The sequence below is a fragment of the Bos javanicus genome, chromosome 1 (assembly GCF_032452875.1).
Source record: "Bos javanicus breed banteng chromosome 1, ARS-OSU_banteng_1.0, whole genome shotgun sequence".
In the NCBI taxonomy this organism is placed as follows: Eukaryota; Metazoa; Chordata; class Mammalia; order Artiodactyla; family Bovidae; genus Bos; species Bos javanicus.
This window is the reverse complement of record NC_083868.1, coordinates 54252045-54268684: the sequence shown is the minus strand read 5'-3', so window position 1 is coordinate 54268684 and position 16640 is coordinate 54252045. Positions and strand designations below refer to the sequence as shown.

The window sequence follows — 16640 nt, the reverse complement described above, 5'->3', positions numbered from 1 at the left end:
ATGCATTTCTGATACCCTGTCTTTGTATTCTCCTTCCTCATGATAACTGTTTTCTATATCATATTTTATATCTAATTATTTTGTGTACCCATTAATAGCTTATATTGACTATAAATGATTTCACTACTTTTGTTTTCTAACTTCCCTATCTTTATGTGTGGATGATTTCCTACTTTTACTGTATGTTTGCCTTTATTAGTGAATTTTTTTTTTTTTAATATGGAACGCTTCACGAATTTGCATGTCATCCTTGCTCAGGGGCCATGCTAATCTTCTCTGTATTGTTCCAATTTTAGTATATGTGCTGCCGAAGCGAGCACTATTAGTGAAATTTTTCATTTCATAATTTTCTTGTTTCTAGTTGTAGCATTTTCTTTTTTGCCTAGAAGAATGAAAATAAAGTGGGAGAAATAAGTCAGGTTTATAGGCTGATGGCAAATAACCACAGAAGGAGCAAAAATTGATAATTCAGGGAAAAGAAAAGAGAATGGTTGTAGTGATATCCTTGAATGGACATGAGGAGGATGGAGTCTAGTGACAAGTGGAGGATTATCCTTAAGTAGGAGTCCAGACAATGTATACCTTGTTTAACAGGAGGAGTGTGGATGTACAGGGCACAGGTGCAAGTAGGCTGGTAGATGTGGTTAGGAGTATGTAGTTTTCTCCTCACCAATTCTGTTGTCTTAGAGAAATAGAAACCAAGCCAGACCAAGAGTGAGGATAGAGTAGGAGCTATGTGAGGTTTGTGAAAGGGGAGAGTACTAAATGCCTCTCTAGAAGAGTGATGGAAGGAAAGGATTAGAGAAATATAGTTGACCTTGGCAAAGCCCAAGTCCCACGTGAGAGATTACTGGTTACAAAATTTAAAGTGAGATATGTCACCACAGTTCTGTGCATTTTTTTTTTTACCTACAAAATAAGAACAGGTATTGAGTAAGCAAAGTTGGATTAATCAGGTTTGGATTTGTTTTTTTTTCCTAGATGAATAGACCAGGGAAATATGTAAACAGTGATGGGTATACAAAAATGTTACAATAATGAGCCATGACCTTTAAGCCCAGTAAAGAAGGGAAGGACCTGAGCAGAAGGCACACTAACTCTGCTTCATCCCCAGACATCTGAAACCAGCAGCACAAGTGGCCTACTAAGAGCTCAAGGCTCACTGAAATATTCTTCATGTGAATTCAGGTGACGATATACAAAGTTGTGAATAAAAATCCCTTTATTCATTTTCTTAGAGGGAACAACAATTGAATGCGTATTATCATTGCACAGAGGCAAGAAAAAAGCAATAGTCTGTTCATGACTGAATGTGTTGGTGTTTAAAAATATTCCAAGAGTCAATATTTAATTAATAAATTGTTGTGCTCATTTTACAGATGGTACAATATGAGAGTATTAGTTATACAATAAAGAATTAATGAATTCCTGTCAGGTAAATATGGACGTTAAATATATATATATATATATCTCACATTATAATTAAAACCATAGAGGAAATTTAAAAGACTGAAAAGTAGTCACTGGGAATATCCTTGTGTCAGAATACCTAAAGAAGGCAGCTTACGTGGAATGCAGACTTTCCTTCTGTTGTCTAAATTGAGTACAATAAAATGGTTTCTACACAGTATGCATAAAACAAATATTTGTTAAATGTATTGACTAAATAAACAAATAACGAGGAGTCATTTCTCGAACACCACATTTGTATGTGATAAAATCTTTCCTATTTCACCAGCCCCATGTAGGTTCAGTTTCTGGTTGGTAATTAGTGATGGTAGACTGGCTCTTCAGGTTGAAGAAGCTTCTGTTTGTTTATGCACCACCATTCCCCAACCAGGTGATGCTTGTAGCTCATTACAATCTTCTATTACACCTAATGTTTTTGCAGATACGATTCTCTCAGTCTGAAAATTGCTTGTTGCCAAGCCCCTCGACCTCTGACTCACCTCTAACTTGTATACAGGAAATTCCTTCTTTCTTTCCTGCGGCAATTCAAACATCACCTACCTCCTCTCCTTTCTCAGGCTTTCTCGGGTGAGGACTGGCTGTGGCATGGCTCCATCGTACCCACCACAGTGGCACTGCAGAGACCCTGGTTCCTGAGGCTGACCCACTGTGCCCCGTTTATTTCATCTACCCCAACCACTTCAGGGCCAAATGAAACACCTTGCAGTGGGGTCTGAGTTCTGACCAGCCCTGAGGTGAGGTCATATAATCCAGAAATGCAAGGAAGGTCATTCCTTTTATAGTATGAACTTCAAACAATGAGAGACAGGCTTATTCCTGTCTCTTCCTCCCTGTGCCCTAACCCCATTCAGTTCCAAAGCACAGAGGTATCCATACAGCCTTGGAGAATTCTAGTGTGATCAAGATTTTAGCTGTTTCTTCAAACCTTTGTTTTCCTTTCTTTTCTCCTTCTTGCTCCTCAATAAAATGCTAGCTCAGGAACTTTGGCCTAGGTTCTGATGTCTATGGAAGGATCTGTCCTCCAAAATCCTGTGGCAATCTCTATCCTAACTTTAAATAAGCTGTGTCATAATTATTAGTTTACTTTTAGAGAGATTCTTAAGAGACTGTCTTTCGGCAGCTTCATTACTTAGCATCATGTTTAGAACATGGTGGGTGATTTGATAAACAATGGCTAATTATTTAATGGCTTGTGCTGTGCTAAGTTGCATCAGTCATGTCCGACTCTCTGCGACTCTATGGACTGTCACCCACCAGGCTCTTCTGTCCACGGGATTCTCCAAGCAAGAATACTGGAGTGGGTTGCCATTTCCGTCTCAAGGGCATCTTCCCAACCTAGGAATCTAAGCCACGTCTCTTGTGTCTCCTGAATTGGCAGGCAGGTTCTTTACCATTAGCGCCACCTGGGAAGCCCTTAATTAATACTAACAACTTAATATTAAGCTATTACATAACACACTGAAAACGAGAAGATTCCTTAGACATTTTTGTTTTAACCTCTTACTATATGGAGGAACAAACACAGGGCCAAGAGAAGTAAAGGGCTTTCCCCAAAGTTATGTAGCTATTGAGTAGCACGACTGGATTAGCACATTGGTTTATCGCTCACACAACACTGCTGCTGCTGCTGCTGCTGCTATGCTAAGTCGCTTCAGTCGTGTCTGACTCTGTGCGACCCCATAGACAGCAACCCACCAGGGTTTTTCCTTGCAAGTCCCTGGGATTTTCCAGGCAAGAGTACTGGAGTGGGGTGCCATTGGCTTCTCCGCACACAACACTATTCCTATTTAAAAATGACTACTTCCATTTCTGTGAGAGGAAACAATACCAGGACCATTCTGACAAACTCATGTTTCTCCAGGCCAAGTAAAATATAAAATTGGTTAACACTAACCATAGGAAAGAGTGTTTCTTTAGGTCTGACTCCACCCTCCTATAAAGTTCCTGCTGCCATTTTTCCTGGATGTTGCCAGGTGGTGTCTTGTATGTGATTGCAGACACAGTTTTGCCAGCTCCCACGTGACACCCATCTTTGCATTGCTTTCTTATTTTTAATTACTAGCATGAGATCTATAGCCAGGGCTTGCCAGGTGCATGTCTACAGGCTTGGCACACCTGCCGAGCCCCAGCCATCTCTTCCTTTCTTCTGCAGGATTCTGGTTGTCAGTCAGCTCACTGTTAAGAGTCCCTGTGTGGTGTCCATGTGTCCATATTCCCCTGAAATGGAGAGAATCTCCTGCACCTCCTCAAATTTAGCACCACGTTCTGGACCTTGGAGAGCAGGGCATCGCCTCCTAAGTCTCCAGTAAAGCAGAATTATCTGTTTAGTCCTTATCCACAGCTCAGTGTTTCAGATATGGCTCTGCGGGATTGGTGAAATGCACCTGAATGATTTGACCAGGAGTCCTAATTGTGGAAGAGGGAGGGGGTAAGGTGGAACACAGGCACACCAAATGCCCAGGCTATCACAACATGCTCCACAAGTGACCACTTTCCTAGAGCAAGGGCCAGTCCATGGCCTGTTCTTATTGGATCAGTGAGCTAAGAATGATTTCAATTCTTTTAAAAGATTGTAAACACAAAAAACCAAGCAGCATATGCTACAGACACATGTGACACAGAAAGCCTGAAATATTTACTGCCTGTCCCTTTACAGAAAAAGTTTTGTGTACTCTTGTCCTGGAGGGAAAACAAAATGTACCAATTAGAAATGGGAAATAAAGCAATATGCAGTATGAACTATGTAATTGTAAACTATAAATCAATTCCATTTGTTCTGCAACCTTATTAAAATCTTGCATTTTTCATCATGATGGGAACCAAAAGCATAGAGAAATGTGTTTCATCGGGTGGTGATTCATCACTGCCACAGCTGATGGTGGCTCTGCTTCTAGCCATTGAGACCCTGTGCTGCCTCTGGTCTTAGTGCCTGACTTGCCGTTGGAGGGAGACACCATCCTCTCACATCCTGTCCCATTATTCTTGACTCAAAAGGAAGAACTTTATATGGGCCCTTCCTTAGGATAAGAAGCCCCTTCCTCCCAGGACAGAGGTCTTCAGGCTTGTCTGTGGGGAGACTCTTGGGATTCTTGAACCACAGTCTTCAGTTCTGCCAAGAGAAGTGAATCTGAAGACAGATACAATTTAGATTCATGCTGAGGCTCCTGCTACACATGAAAATAGATTTGATTTCTGTTTAATTTTATCTCAATTTGGTTTTGAATAGACCACAAGTATAAATATTTGCTTCCTCCTTGCTGCAGATTTCCTTCAAGACCTGACCTAAGTGTAAAATTTAATAAAAACATCTTAGAAATGGCAGGATGATTATTTTTCATTTCTATTTCCTCTGCCTTTGAAATTTAAATTCCTGTGTCCTTTCTGGCTGGTTGTTTGCTACCTTGTCATTGGTTAATAAAGGCTCCATGTGCCAAGAAATATCCTAGGGTGCTCAAACATAAGAAAAATAAAAACCTTGCCATTCGCCATGTGCTACTGGTTTATTTACTCATTTTCACTTCATCACTCTATTTCTGTTTCCCAAGTGTCAATTAAAAACAGCACCAAAGTGATGTCTTTTAGTTTAGGAGAAAAAGAAGTTTCAATATTAATTCAATAAAAACTACTTAGATCAGTCATGTTAGATTAAAACAATAAGGATTATAATGCCAGTGTCACAAACATGGTTGACTTTATCCGTGTGTCTGTTTTCCTTTGCTTTTTGTTACTTGGAATGAGCAGAGGAGTTTCCACAAAAAGTGGCCCTGGGCTATTGTCAGTCAACTGCTGTCACCTTTGGGGTGGGATCTCTGAATCCATTACCTGAGCCTCAGTTTCCTCTAAAGTAAAACAGAGCATCAGTTTGTCATTTATCTATCCCTTGTGGAAGACATTGGAAGAGAGAATAAGATAATGTCCATAGAATCTTTTATATTTCTTAGAGGAGAGATTCTCTGTAGCATTTTAAGGACAAGTTTTCTGGAAGAACATCAATATTCACCTGAGATAACTGATGCTGAAGCTGAATCTCCAGTATTTTGTCATCTGAAGCAAGAAGCTGACTCATTGGAAAAAAGTCCCTGAGGCTGGGAAAGCTTGAGGGCAGAAGGAGAAGAGGGCATCAGAGGGTGAGATGGCTGGATGGCATCACTGATGCAGTAGACGTGAACTTGGGGAAACTCCAGGTGATGGTGAGGGACAAGGAGGCCTAGAGTGCTGCAGTCTCTGGGGTATTGAATTGGACATAACTGGGAACTGAACAACAACAACTGAGGTAATATTGGGACTGACACTGAGAACAGGCTGGGGAAATGAATGTGCCTGGGTGGCTGATGATCAGAAATAACCCAAAGCCTTGTATTGCTTTTCAGCTCAGACATCTCTTCGGTTGGTCTTCAACCATGCTCTCATTTTATTTATTTATTTTTTGTTTTGTTTTGGGCTGCATATATGGCATATAGGATCTTAAAGTTTCCCAACCAGGGATCAAACCTGTACCCCCTGTAATGGAACTGTGCAGAGACTTCACCAATGGACTGCCAAGGAAGTCACCCATGATCCCATTTTAAATCCTGGGTAAAAGATGAGATTTGATTTGTTGGAACTTTGATACTGCTTATTTGGAATAAATAATCTCACAACAATACCCATAGCTGCCTTTCAGCTTTTGAGACATCTGCGTTTAAGTTGTTTGCATTTTGTCCTGTTATGAAGCTACTCTTACTTAAGCACAATAGAACCTAAATAAATAAAACAATAAGGAATTAAATATATGGTGTTTTCAAAAACAAGCAGACCAACAGGACCTATAGTATTAGAAGTTTTCTTAGACCACTCTCTGTTAATGAGTGTTTATGTTCACTGTAAAATATCCCACCTGATGCCAGCAGCCTGTTGAATGAATACTCCATGTTCTCTACTATGCTGACATACAGATCCCTTCAGCTGAGTAGTATATTTATCAAGATTCTGTGTGTTTATACTCAAACTGGTTTAGGCTAGTTGTGTTCAATACTTCAATGATCTAATTTGATTACATTTTGCCAATACTTAATAAAATATGAATTTGAAAGAAAATTATTTTCTCAATAAGAACTAAGACTATTCAGGAAAGTAATTTTTAAAAGGAATCTCAAAAATAATTAGTCTTGGATTAGATGTGAGCAAGTGAGAAAATCAGATAATCTCTCACTTGAATTGTTTGAAAAATATTTTCAAGTTCTTGTTCCATTAAGAAAAAGACTAAAATTGGAAATTGTAGAGTGAAATATAGATGTTTTAAGAAATAAGAATAATATGGACTCTAATTGGTAGAACTATGATTAAAGGAATTACCAAAAAATAAATAAGAAGAGGTATAAATCATTAGATATAAACACAGTAATGGTTGGATCTTAAAAGCATTATGCAGGAAAAAAGGCAAGAAATTGAATAAGAACTATAGGACAATACCATATGTATGAGTTTAAATTCAAATCAGTTCAGTTCAGTTGCTCAGTCGTGTCCAACTCTTTGTGGCCCCATGAACTGCAGCATGCCAGGCCTCTATGTTCATCACCAACTCCTGGAGTTCACCCAAACTCATGTCCATTGAATTGGTGATGCCATCCAACCATCTCATCCTCTGTTGTACCCTTCTCCTCCTGCCCTCAATCTTTCCCAGCATCAGGGTCTTTTCAAATGAGTCAGTTCTTCACATCAGGTGGCCAAAATATTGGAGTTTCAGCTTCAACATCAGTCCTTCCAATGAACACCCAGGACTGATCTCCTTTAGGATGGACTGGTTGGATCTCCTTGCAGTCCAAGGGACTCTCAAGAGTCTTCTCCAACACCACAGTTCAGAAGCATCAATTCTTCGGAGCTCTGCTTTCTTTATAGTCCAACTCTCACAGCCATACATGACTACTGGAAAAACCATAGCCTTGACTAGACAGATCTTTGTTGGCAAAGTAACGTCTCTGCTTTTCAATATGCTGTCTAGACTCGTCATATCTTTTCTTCCAAGGAGTAAGCATCTTTTAATTTCATGACTGTAATCACCATCTGCAGTAATTTTGGAGCCCCCCAAAATAAAGTCAGCCACCATTTCCACTGTTTCCCCATCTATTTGCCATGAAGTGATGGGACCAGATGTCATGATCTTCGTTTTGTGAAAGTTAAGCTTGAAGCCAATTTATTCACCCTCCTCTTTCATCAAGAGGCTCTTTAGTTCTTCTTCACTTTCTGCCATAAGGGTGGTGTCATCTGCATATCTGAGGTTATTGATATTTCTCCCAGCAATCTTGATTCCAGCTTGTGCTTCTTCCAGCCCGGAGTTTCTCATGATGTACTCAATATTTAAGTTAAATAAGGAAGGTGACAATATACAGCCTTGATGTACTCCTTTTCCTATTTGGAACCAGTCTGTTGTTCCATGTCCAGTTCTAACTTCTGCTTCCTGACCTGCATACAGGTTTTTCAAGAGGCAGGTCAGGTGGTCTGGTATTCCCATCTCTTTCAGAATTTTCCACAGTTTATTGTGATCCACACAGTCAAAGGCTTTGGCATAGTCAATAAAGCAGAAATAGATGTTTTTCTAGAACTCTCTTGCTTTTTCAATGATTTGGCAGATGTTGTCAATTTGATCTCTGAGTTCTCTGCCTTTTCTAAAACCAGCTTGAACATCTAGAAGTTCATGTTTCATGTATTGCTGAAGCCTGGCTTGGAGAATTTTGAGCATTACTTTACTAGTGTGTGAGATGAGTGAAATTGTGCGGTAGTTTGAGCAGTCTTTGGCATTGCCTTTCTTTGGGATTGGAATGAAAACTGACCTTTTCCAGTCCTGTGGCCACTGCTGGGTTTTCCAAATTTGCTGACATATTGAGTGCAGCACTTTCACAGCATCATCTTTGAGGATTTGAAATAGCTCAACTGGAATTCCATCACCTCCACTAGCTTTGTTCATAGTGATGCTTCCTAAGGTCCACTTGACTTCACATTCCAGGATATCTGGCTCTAGGTCAGTGATCACACCATCGTGATTATCTGGGTTGTGAAGCTCTTTTTTGTACAGTTCTTCTGTGTATTCTTGCCACCTCTTAATATCTTCTGCTTCTGTTAGGTCCATACCATTTCTGTGCTTTATTGAGCCCATCTTTGCATGAAATGTTCCCTTGGTGTCTCTAATTTTCTTGAAGAGATCTCTTTCCCATTCTATTTTTTCCCTCTATTTCTTTGCATTGATTGCTAAGGAAGGCTTTCTTATCTCTCCTTACTATTCTTTGGAACTCTGCATTCAAATGCTTATATCTTTCCTTTTCTCCTTTGCTTTTCACTTCTCTTCTTTTCACAGCTATTTGTAATGCCTCCTCAGACAGCCATTTTGCTTTTTTGTATTTCTTTTTCTTGGGGATGGTCTTGATCCCTGTCTCCTGTACAATGTCACGAACCTCAGTCCATAGTTGATCACGCACTCTATCTATCAGATCTAGTCCCTTAAATCTATTTCTCACTTCCACTGTATAATCATAAGGGATTTGATTTAGGTCATACCTGAATGGTCTAGTGGTTTTCCCTACTTTCTTCAATTTAAGTCTGAATTTGGCAATAAAGAGCTCATGATCTGAGCCACAGTCATCTCCTGGTCTTAAATCCATATACATGAAACAAAAATATACATTTCTAAGAAGTCAGATAAAAACATATGCATGGGGATTCCCCTGGTGGTCCAGTGGTTAAGAATCCTCCTTCCAGTGCAGGGGGTGAGGGTTTGATCCCTGATCAGGGAACTAAGATCCCAGATGCCCCTCAAGTATAAAAAAAAAAAAAAAAAAAAAAACCAAAACATCAAACAGAAGCAATATTTTAACAAATTCAGTAAAGACTTTAAAACATATGCATTTAACCTACAAGATATGACTGCCTTTGAAGAAGGAAAGAGATGGGAGTGGGAGGATAGATGAGAATAAATATACATTTAAAAATACAGAAAGTGAAGTCACTCAGTTGTGTCTGACTCTTTGCGACCCCGTGGACTGTAGCCTACCAAGCTCCTCCATCCATGGGATTCTCCAGGCAAGAATACTGGAGTGGGTTGCCATTTCCTTCTCCAGGGGATCTTCCCGACCCAGGGATCGAACTGGGGTCTCCCCCATTGCAGAAGACCCTTGTATTGGAAAATAACGATGTGTAATGAACTGAGAAGTGTGATTAACTTTTCTTTCTTTAATAGATATTGCTCTCCCTCCTTCTCCAAAACATCATGAACCTAGAAAACAAGAGAGGTTATGACAATATTCAAGGGAGGACAAGAAAATTTTACAGCTGGGACAGTAATGTATCAATGTGTCTTAACAGATATCAGTGCTTGCAGTGGGAGGGGCTAACAAGAAGCAAGCTGATTCTTGCTACAGAGGTTCAAAAGACTTAGCAGCAGGAGATAACCAGGTATATATGGAGGTAGGGGTGCAAATGCAATCAGAAATGGGATTGATTGAAATTCTGCTCAAGGAACAGTTACTGATAATACCCTGGGTCCCTTCCTCCAATCTAAGCAGCCAGGTCACTTCCCCTCCTCACTGTCAAGGAAGCTGAGAAGTTTGCTTTCTAGAGTGGAGAATGATTGATTGATTACATGGTTGGAGTAGAAGGAAACCCATCTGAAAACTGGAGAATAAATAAAGCTAATCTATACTGAATTGTGTCTCTTCAGCTCATCTTTCGGAGAAGGCAATGGCACCCCACTCCAGCACTCTTGCCTGGAAAATCCCATGGATGGAGGAGCCTGGTGGGCTGCAGTCCATGGGGTCGCTAAGAGTCGGACAAGACTCAGCGACTTCACTGTCACTTTCCACTTTCCTGCATTGGAGAAGGCAATGGCAACCCACTCCAGTGTTCTTGCCTGGAGAATCCCAGGGACGGGGGAGCCTTGTGGGCTGCTGTCTATGGGGTCACACAGAGTCGGACACGACTGAAGCAACTTAGCAGCAGCAGCAGCTCATCTTTCCCTCTTTCACCCCAGAACCCCAGGAGCTCGGTTTATACTATGTCTACCTCTCCAGTTAGGACACTGGACAATCTGACACACCAAGAGAAAAGACTTCCTCTGTAACTGGGGATCTCTCAGTTAAATGGTGCAAATCCTTCCCTCCACCTCTAGTAAGCAAGCCAGCTTTATTGAGAAACACAGAACTTTCAGTTAACTTCTTGGCAGCTCATTTTTTTGACTGCACGGGCAGTCGAAGATAACCTGAAACCAAAAATCAGTTTTGAATAGTAATTTTGCATTATAAAATAGATTCTGAATTATTTCCTGTTTTAAATTATCCACACCCTTGTTTTTTCCCTTGATTACGGTTTTGCCTATGATCCTTAAATGAACAAGGACCTATGTAAATCTTTGCTGCATTTCCTGACCTCCTGTAATAATCTGAGGCTTCTAGTCAGACTGAAAGAGGAGAAAATTGCTTTTGGTTCAGATACATATTGACTGGGATCTAAATCAGAGTATTCTGTTATCTGCTGTTTTTTTTTTTTTTTTCTTAATTGGAGGCTAATTACTTTACAATATTGTAGTGGTTTTTCACATACATTGACATGAATCAGCCATGGGTGTACAAATGTGTTAAGTGTACATGCTTGTGTGCATGTGTATGCACGTGTGTACCTACGTTCTTTTATGCATGCACTCATTACTCAGGCTCCACTGCAAACCAGTGTTTGTCAAGCTTCCTGAGAGGAGATGCACCAGACTACTGGTACGCTTTGACTTTTCTTCTTGAGAAATCAAGAATTTAGCAAAGCAGTCAGAACCCCAGAGGAGATACCCTTCTTGCTGAACTCAGAGCCATCCATGTGACCGTTCAGCAGAAATCAACCAGTTTTGTCACCAGTGAGCGTCTTGGTTGATGAATTAAAACCTGTATACAATCTCTAGAGAGTGCCTCTAGCTTCCCTATAGGAAGTGGGCAGGGAGAGAGAGGTGGGGGGAAAGAGAGACAAATGCTTGGGGAAGGACTTTCTTATCAGCATCTTTGGCTTTCTCATTAATCTTCCTTTGTGCCCACGATGCCTTTATGCACTGTTATCTTTAAGAGTGTAAACTGAAGGTACTATTGCAGGATGATGGAATTGTTCAAATTTCCTTCTCTTAATCTCCTACGGAAAGTACAAAGACAAATGTTTCTGCTGAAGACTAAGACAAAACCACTTCTGAGTTTCTTTAATTTTCTGTATTTTGATGCTTTGACATTTGAGGTCTTGCTGATCCTTTCAGGACTAGCCAATTCTAAGACATGGTAAACAACTCACCCATTAGGATACCTTTCAAATAGAAACCAATCAATCCAGGGCTCATATTCCTGGTCACCTCCTTTATCAGGTTCTACAACTGGGGACAGCCCCTCTGCCCCAGAACCCACTGAAATTATTTAATCTAGCCAGTCCTAAACCTGCTCACTCTGTCTCTCTCATTTCTCCCCACAGAAACCAGAATACAGATTGGTGCATTTTAGCCCTGTGTCTTTTGACTGACCCTCGTGCTTTTCCCTGTAATAACCTGTGAGTAACAAACTATCATTTCAGTGTCAGTAGTCTCCTGGTCTGTTGGCCTTCCCATACATCAATAATAATAAAACAACTAAAACATGGAAAGCATGGTATACTGAGTGGCAAATCTCAAGAGGCCATCCCTGAGGTATAGTTCTTCCATGAGACTTTCCCTGACCTTACCAACTTAAAATGAACTTACTGTCCTATGAACATCCAGCATTATCACCTATGACTCTCATTAGACAGTTAAACATGTTCCTTCCTGATAGTGTATGTCTTTTAAATTTAATGTGTATATCTTGTTCTTCCAACTGAAATATAAATTTCCTCAGAGTATATATAATTCTTAGCATCTTCAACAATAACTGATGATTTAATAAATGAGTGCACAGATGTAACTTGTTAAACTTGATCCTAAACTCACAAAGATCTTACTTTTTTTTTGTCCTTTCTGAGCTTTCTTGTTGCAGGTAACTTTATATGATGAGCCCCAGTTACAAAATTGCTAAGTGTTTTCTTCTGACAAATAAATTTCTAAGCCTAATAAATACCTAACTATTTCCCTGAACTTATCATCCCATTTGATTGTCTTAAGCATCCATAACTTGCTTGTCATCTGTAGGAAGAGGAAAATGACACTGGGTGCTATTTAGGAGCTCTGTTTTGCATTCAGACAGACCTACTTTAAATACTATTTATACTACTTAAGTTAGTTGTATCTTTGGGCAAGTTCCTTGACTTTTTTGATCCTCAGTTTCTTCACCTGTAAAATAGGGAGAATAATACCTGTCTTTGAGGGATTTTATAAGGATCACATATGTAAAGTTGTTAGCATAGTACTGGCATAATGGGAGATGCCAAATAAGTAGTATGATTCTACATCTTGCTTTGCCTGGGATACTCTGCTTACTCCTATTGTTCTAACACAATTATTAACAGCACCCCCCAACTTTTACCCAGTGTTCCAAGTTTGGACAGTAAATAGTCCTATCAATGAATGTATTTTTAAACTTTTACTACTGACTACTACTACTCAATATATGTGAATGAATACATATTTATGAATGAATATACAATTATATTGGGGCTGTGCTATAATCCTTTCTAGTAAGATCCACCTCATCCCTTTGTCTTCATCGTCAAGAAGCAGAGTATGGTACAGTGGCCGAGAGCACAGCCATAGGAACCAAACAGCCTGGTCTTGAATCCCAGCTGAGCACATTCTAATGTGTAACCTTTGGCAAGCCATTTACTTAGTGTGTGTTGGCTTTCTCATCAGGAAAATGGGAACAATATAAGCAATATTTTTATCATACAGTGTCATGAGTCCAAAAGTCTACACGTATACATGAAAATGCTTACACCAGTGTCTAGTACATAGCAAGCTCCCTGTGAGCAAGTGTTATGTTGCTGCCTCTATGTCAGTGGCAACTAAGCTGAAATCAGCTGGGTTCTGTTTCCTGTGAATTGCTGCTGGAGCAGAAAGCAGTTCTGATACTGCATTCAGTTCAGCTGGCAAGTCTGGGTGAATGTCTTTGATTATAAAGTCCTTAGATGATAAAGACAGAGGAAATTTGTACAATATCATGTGTGGTTCTTCAGGATAAAAATGTGTTTTGATAATGTTATGAACTGAATTATGCACCCCACAACCACCAAATTTATATGTTGACACTCTAACCCCTGCCAATGTGACTGTAGTAGGAAATAGCACCTTTAAGGAGGTAACTAAAGTAAATGAGGTCATAAAGGTGGGATCCTAATTTGATAGAACTGATGTCCTTATGGAGAGAGACACCAGAGATGTCTATGAGCATGCACAGAGAAGAGCCCCTGAGGTCACAATGAGGACATGACTGCCTGTAAGCTGAGAAGAGGGGTCTTACCAGATACCAACCCTGACAGCACCTCATCTTGGACTTCTAGTTTTCAGAAATGTGAGAAAATAAATGTATGTTATTTAAGCCAGCCAGTCTGTAGTATTTTGTTATTGTTGCCTATGCAGACTAACACAGATGAAAGAGCATGGTCAAGAGATTAAATGCAGAAAGAAAAATTGTGTATAATTTGAGAATTGGCTCGGAGTATTGGAGGAGCCCTCTGTTTAGGGAAGAATTACCAGGTCAGAGTATGCTAAATAAAAAGTTGGTATTTTAAATGTACGAATCTGTTCAAGGATGATACAGAAAGTGAGAACTGTGGTCAAACCAGACAGTGCATGTCCTGTTTAAAGGCACTGAAATTCTAATTTTCTAAAGCCCCCATACGGGTTAAGGGATACATACAATGATAAGGCACTGGGCCTTCGGCCCTGCTCCAGTGAATGTCTTTGGAAGTACAGGTGAGTCGGATTTTCCTCTGGAGAGCCCTGAGGTGGGCTTTCGTGGGTGAATAGAATCTACGCAAGCAAATCAATGAGGAAAGATGGTTCCAGAGAGTTCCAGAGAAGAAGAGTGATACAGAACATCGTACCTACAGAACTGACTGCTAGATTTATTATGTGACACACGTAGATCAATTTTTCAGGGTACTTTTAAGATAGTCCATCTTGCTGGAGTAGAAGCACCGTATAAACTAAACTGGAAAATAAGAATGGAAAGGTCTAGATTGTGTTTGGCTACAAATTCTGGAGTAATACCTGTGGACATCAAGTGATTCATTTGAGCAAGTGAAAGCTACCACTAAAACAGTAGTTCCAAATTATAAGATAGAAAGTCCACAAATAAACTCACGAAACTATTGGTACCTCATTTTTGACAAAGGTGGCAAGAATACACAATGGAGCAAAGACAGCCTCTTCAATAAATGATGTGGGGGAAACTGGACAGCTACATGTAAAAGAATGAAGTTAGAGAACACTTCCTAACACCATACACAAAGATAAACTCAAAATGGATTAAAGACCTAAATGTAAGACCAGAAACTATAAAACTCTTAGAGGAAAACATAGGCAGAACACGTGATGACATACATCAAAGCAAGATCCTCTATGACCCACCTCCTAGACTAATGGAAATAAAAACAAAAGTAAACAAGGGGGACCTGATTAAACTTAAAAGCTTTTGAAAACTCTAGCAAGGTGAAAAGACAACCCTTAGAATGGGAGAAAATAATAGCAAATGAAACAACTGACAAAGGATTAATTTCCAAAATATACAAGCAGCTCATACAACTCCATACCAGAAAAACAAACAACCCAATCAAAATGTGGGGAAAAGACCTAAACAGACATTTCTCCAAAGAAGACGTACAGATGACAAACAAACACAAGAAAAGATGCTCAACATCTCTCATTATTAGAGAAATGCAAATCAAAACTACAATGAGATATCACCTCACACTGGTCAGAATGGCCATCATCAAAAAGTCTACAAACAATAAATGCTGGAGAGGGTGTGGAGAAGAGGGAACACTCTTGCACTGTTGGTGGGAATGTAAATTGATACAGCCACTATGGAAGATGGTATGGAGATTCTTTAAAAAACTAGGAATAAAACCACCATGGGTTTTATTGGGGACCAATAAATTTTATTTGGGACCCAGCAATCCCACTTCTAGGCATATACCCTGAGGAAACAAAAATTGGAAAAGATACGTATCCCATTATTCATTGCAGCACTATTTACAATAGCTAGAACATGGAAGCAACCTAGATGTTCATCAACAGATGAATGGATAAAGAAGCCGTGGTACATATGTGCAATGGAATATTACTCAACCATAAAAAGGAACACATTTGAGTCAGTTCTAATGAGATGGATGAACCTGGAGCCTATTATACAGAGTGAAATAAGTCAGAAAGAGAAAGATAAATATTGTATACTAATGCATATATATGAAATCTAGAACAATGGTACTAAATTTATTTGCAGGGAAGCAAAGGAGAAACAGACACAAAGAATAGACTTATGGACATGGGGAGAGGAGAGGAGAGTATGAGGTGTATGGAGACAGTAGCATGGAAACTTACATTACCATATGTAAACTAGATAGCCAATGGGAATTTTCTGTATGTCTCAGGAAACCCAAAGAGGGTCTCTGTATCAACCTAGAAGGGTCTGATGGGGAGGAAGACGGGAGGGAGTTTCAAAAGGGAGGAGATATATGTATACCTAAGGCTGATTCATGCTGAGGTTTGACAGAAAACAAAATTTTGTAAAGCAATTATCCTTTAATTGAAAATAAATTAAAAAAAAACAATAGTTCCAAATTAACCTTAAGTACTGGCTAAAATGCTTTGGAGGAAAAGAAATTGGAATGAGTTCCTGTGACTGCACACATTCAAGGAGAGGCTGATTTGCCACTTCAGAATTGGTATATTGCAGGTAAGCAAATTACCTGGGGTCTTGTTAAAATAGAGTCTGATTCAGCAGGTCTGAAATGAGATCTGAGGTTCTACATTTTGAACAAAGTGATGCTGCTGATGCTGCTGGTTCCTAACAATATTGTAAGTTGCAAGGAAATGAATGACCTCTAAATTCATTTACAACCTATAGTTCCTTGATTTTACTACCTAGCATGCTGAGAAACAGGCTGGAAATTTGCATTTGATATTAGCTTGAGTCATTCTGCTTGTCTCTCTTCATGAAATTGTGCATTCTGGAATGCCAAGTCAAACCATGCAAAAAAGGATTAAACACAGC

At 39.6% G+C, this 16640-nt stretch overlaps 1 non-coding gene across 1 annotated transcript; it reads right to left on the bottom strand.

Moving 5' to 3' along the window:
- Positions 1-213: 213 nt before the first annotated feature.
- On the bottom strand, positions 214-320 carry LOC133255562 (U6 spliceosomal RNA). Its single transcript, XR_009738977.1, has one exon. It is a non-coding gene; the product is annotated as a U6 spliceosomal RNA (small nuclear RNA).
- Positions 321-16640: the final 16320 nt, after the last annotated feature.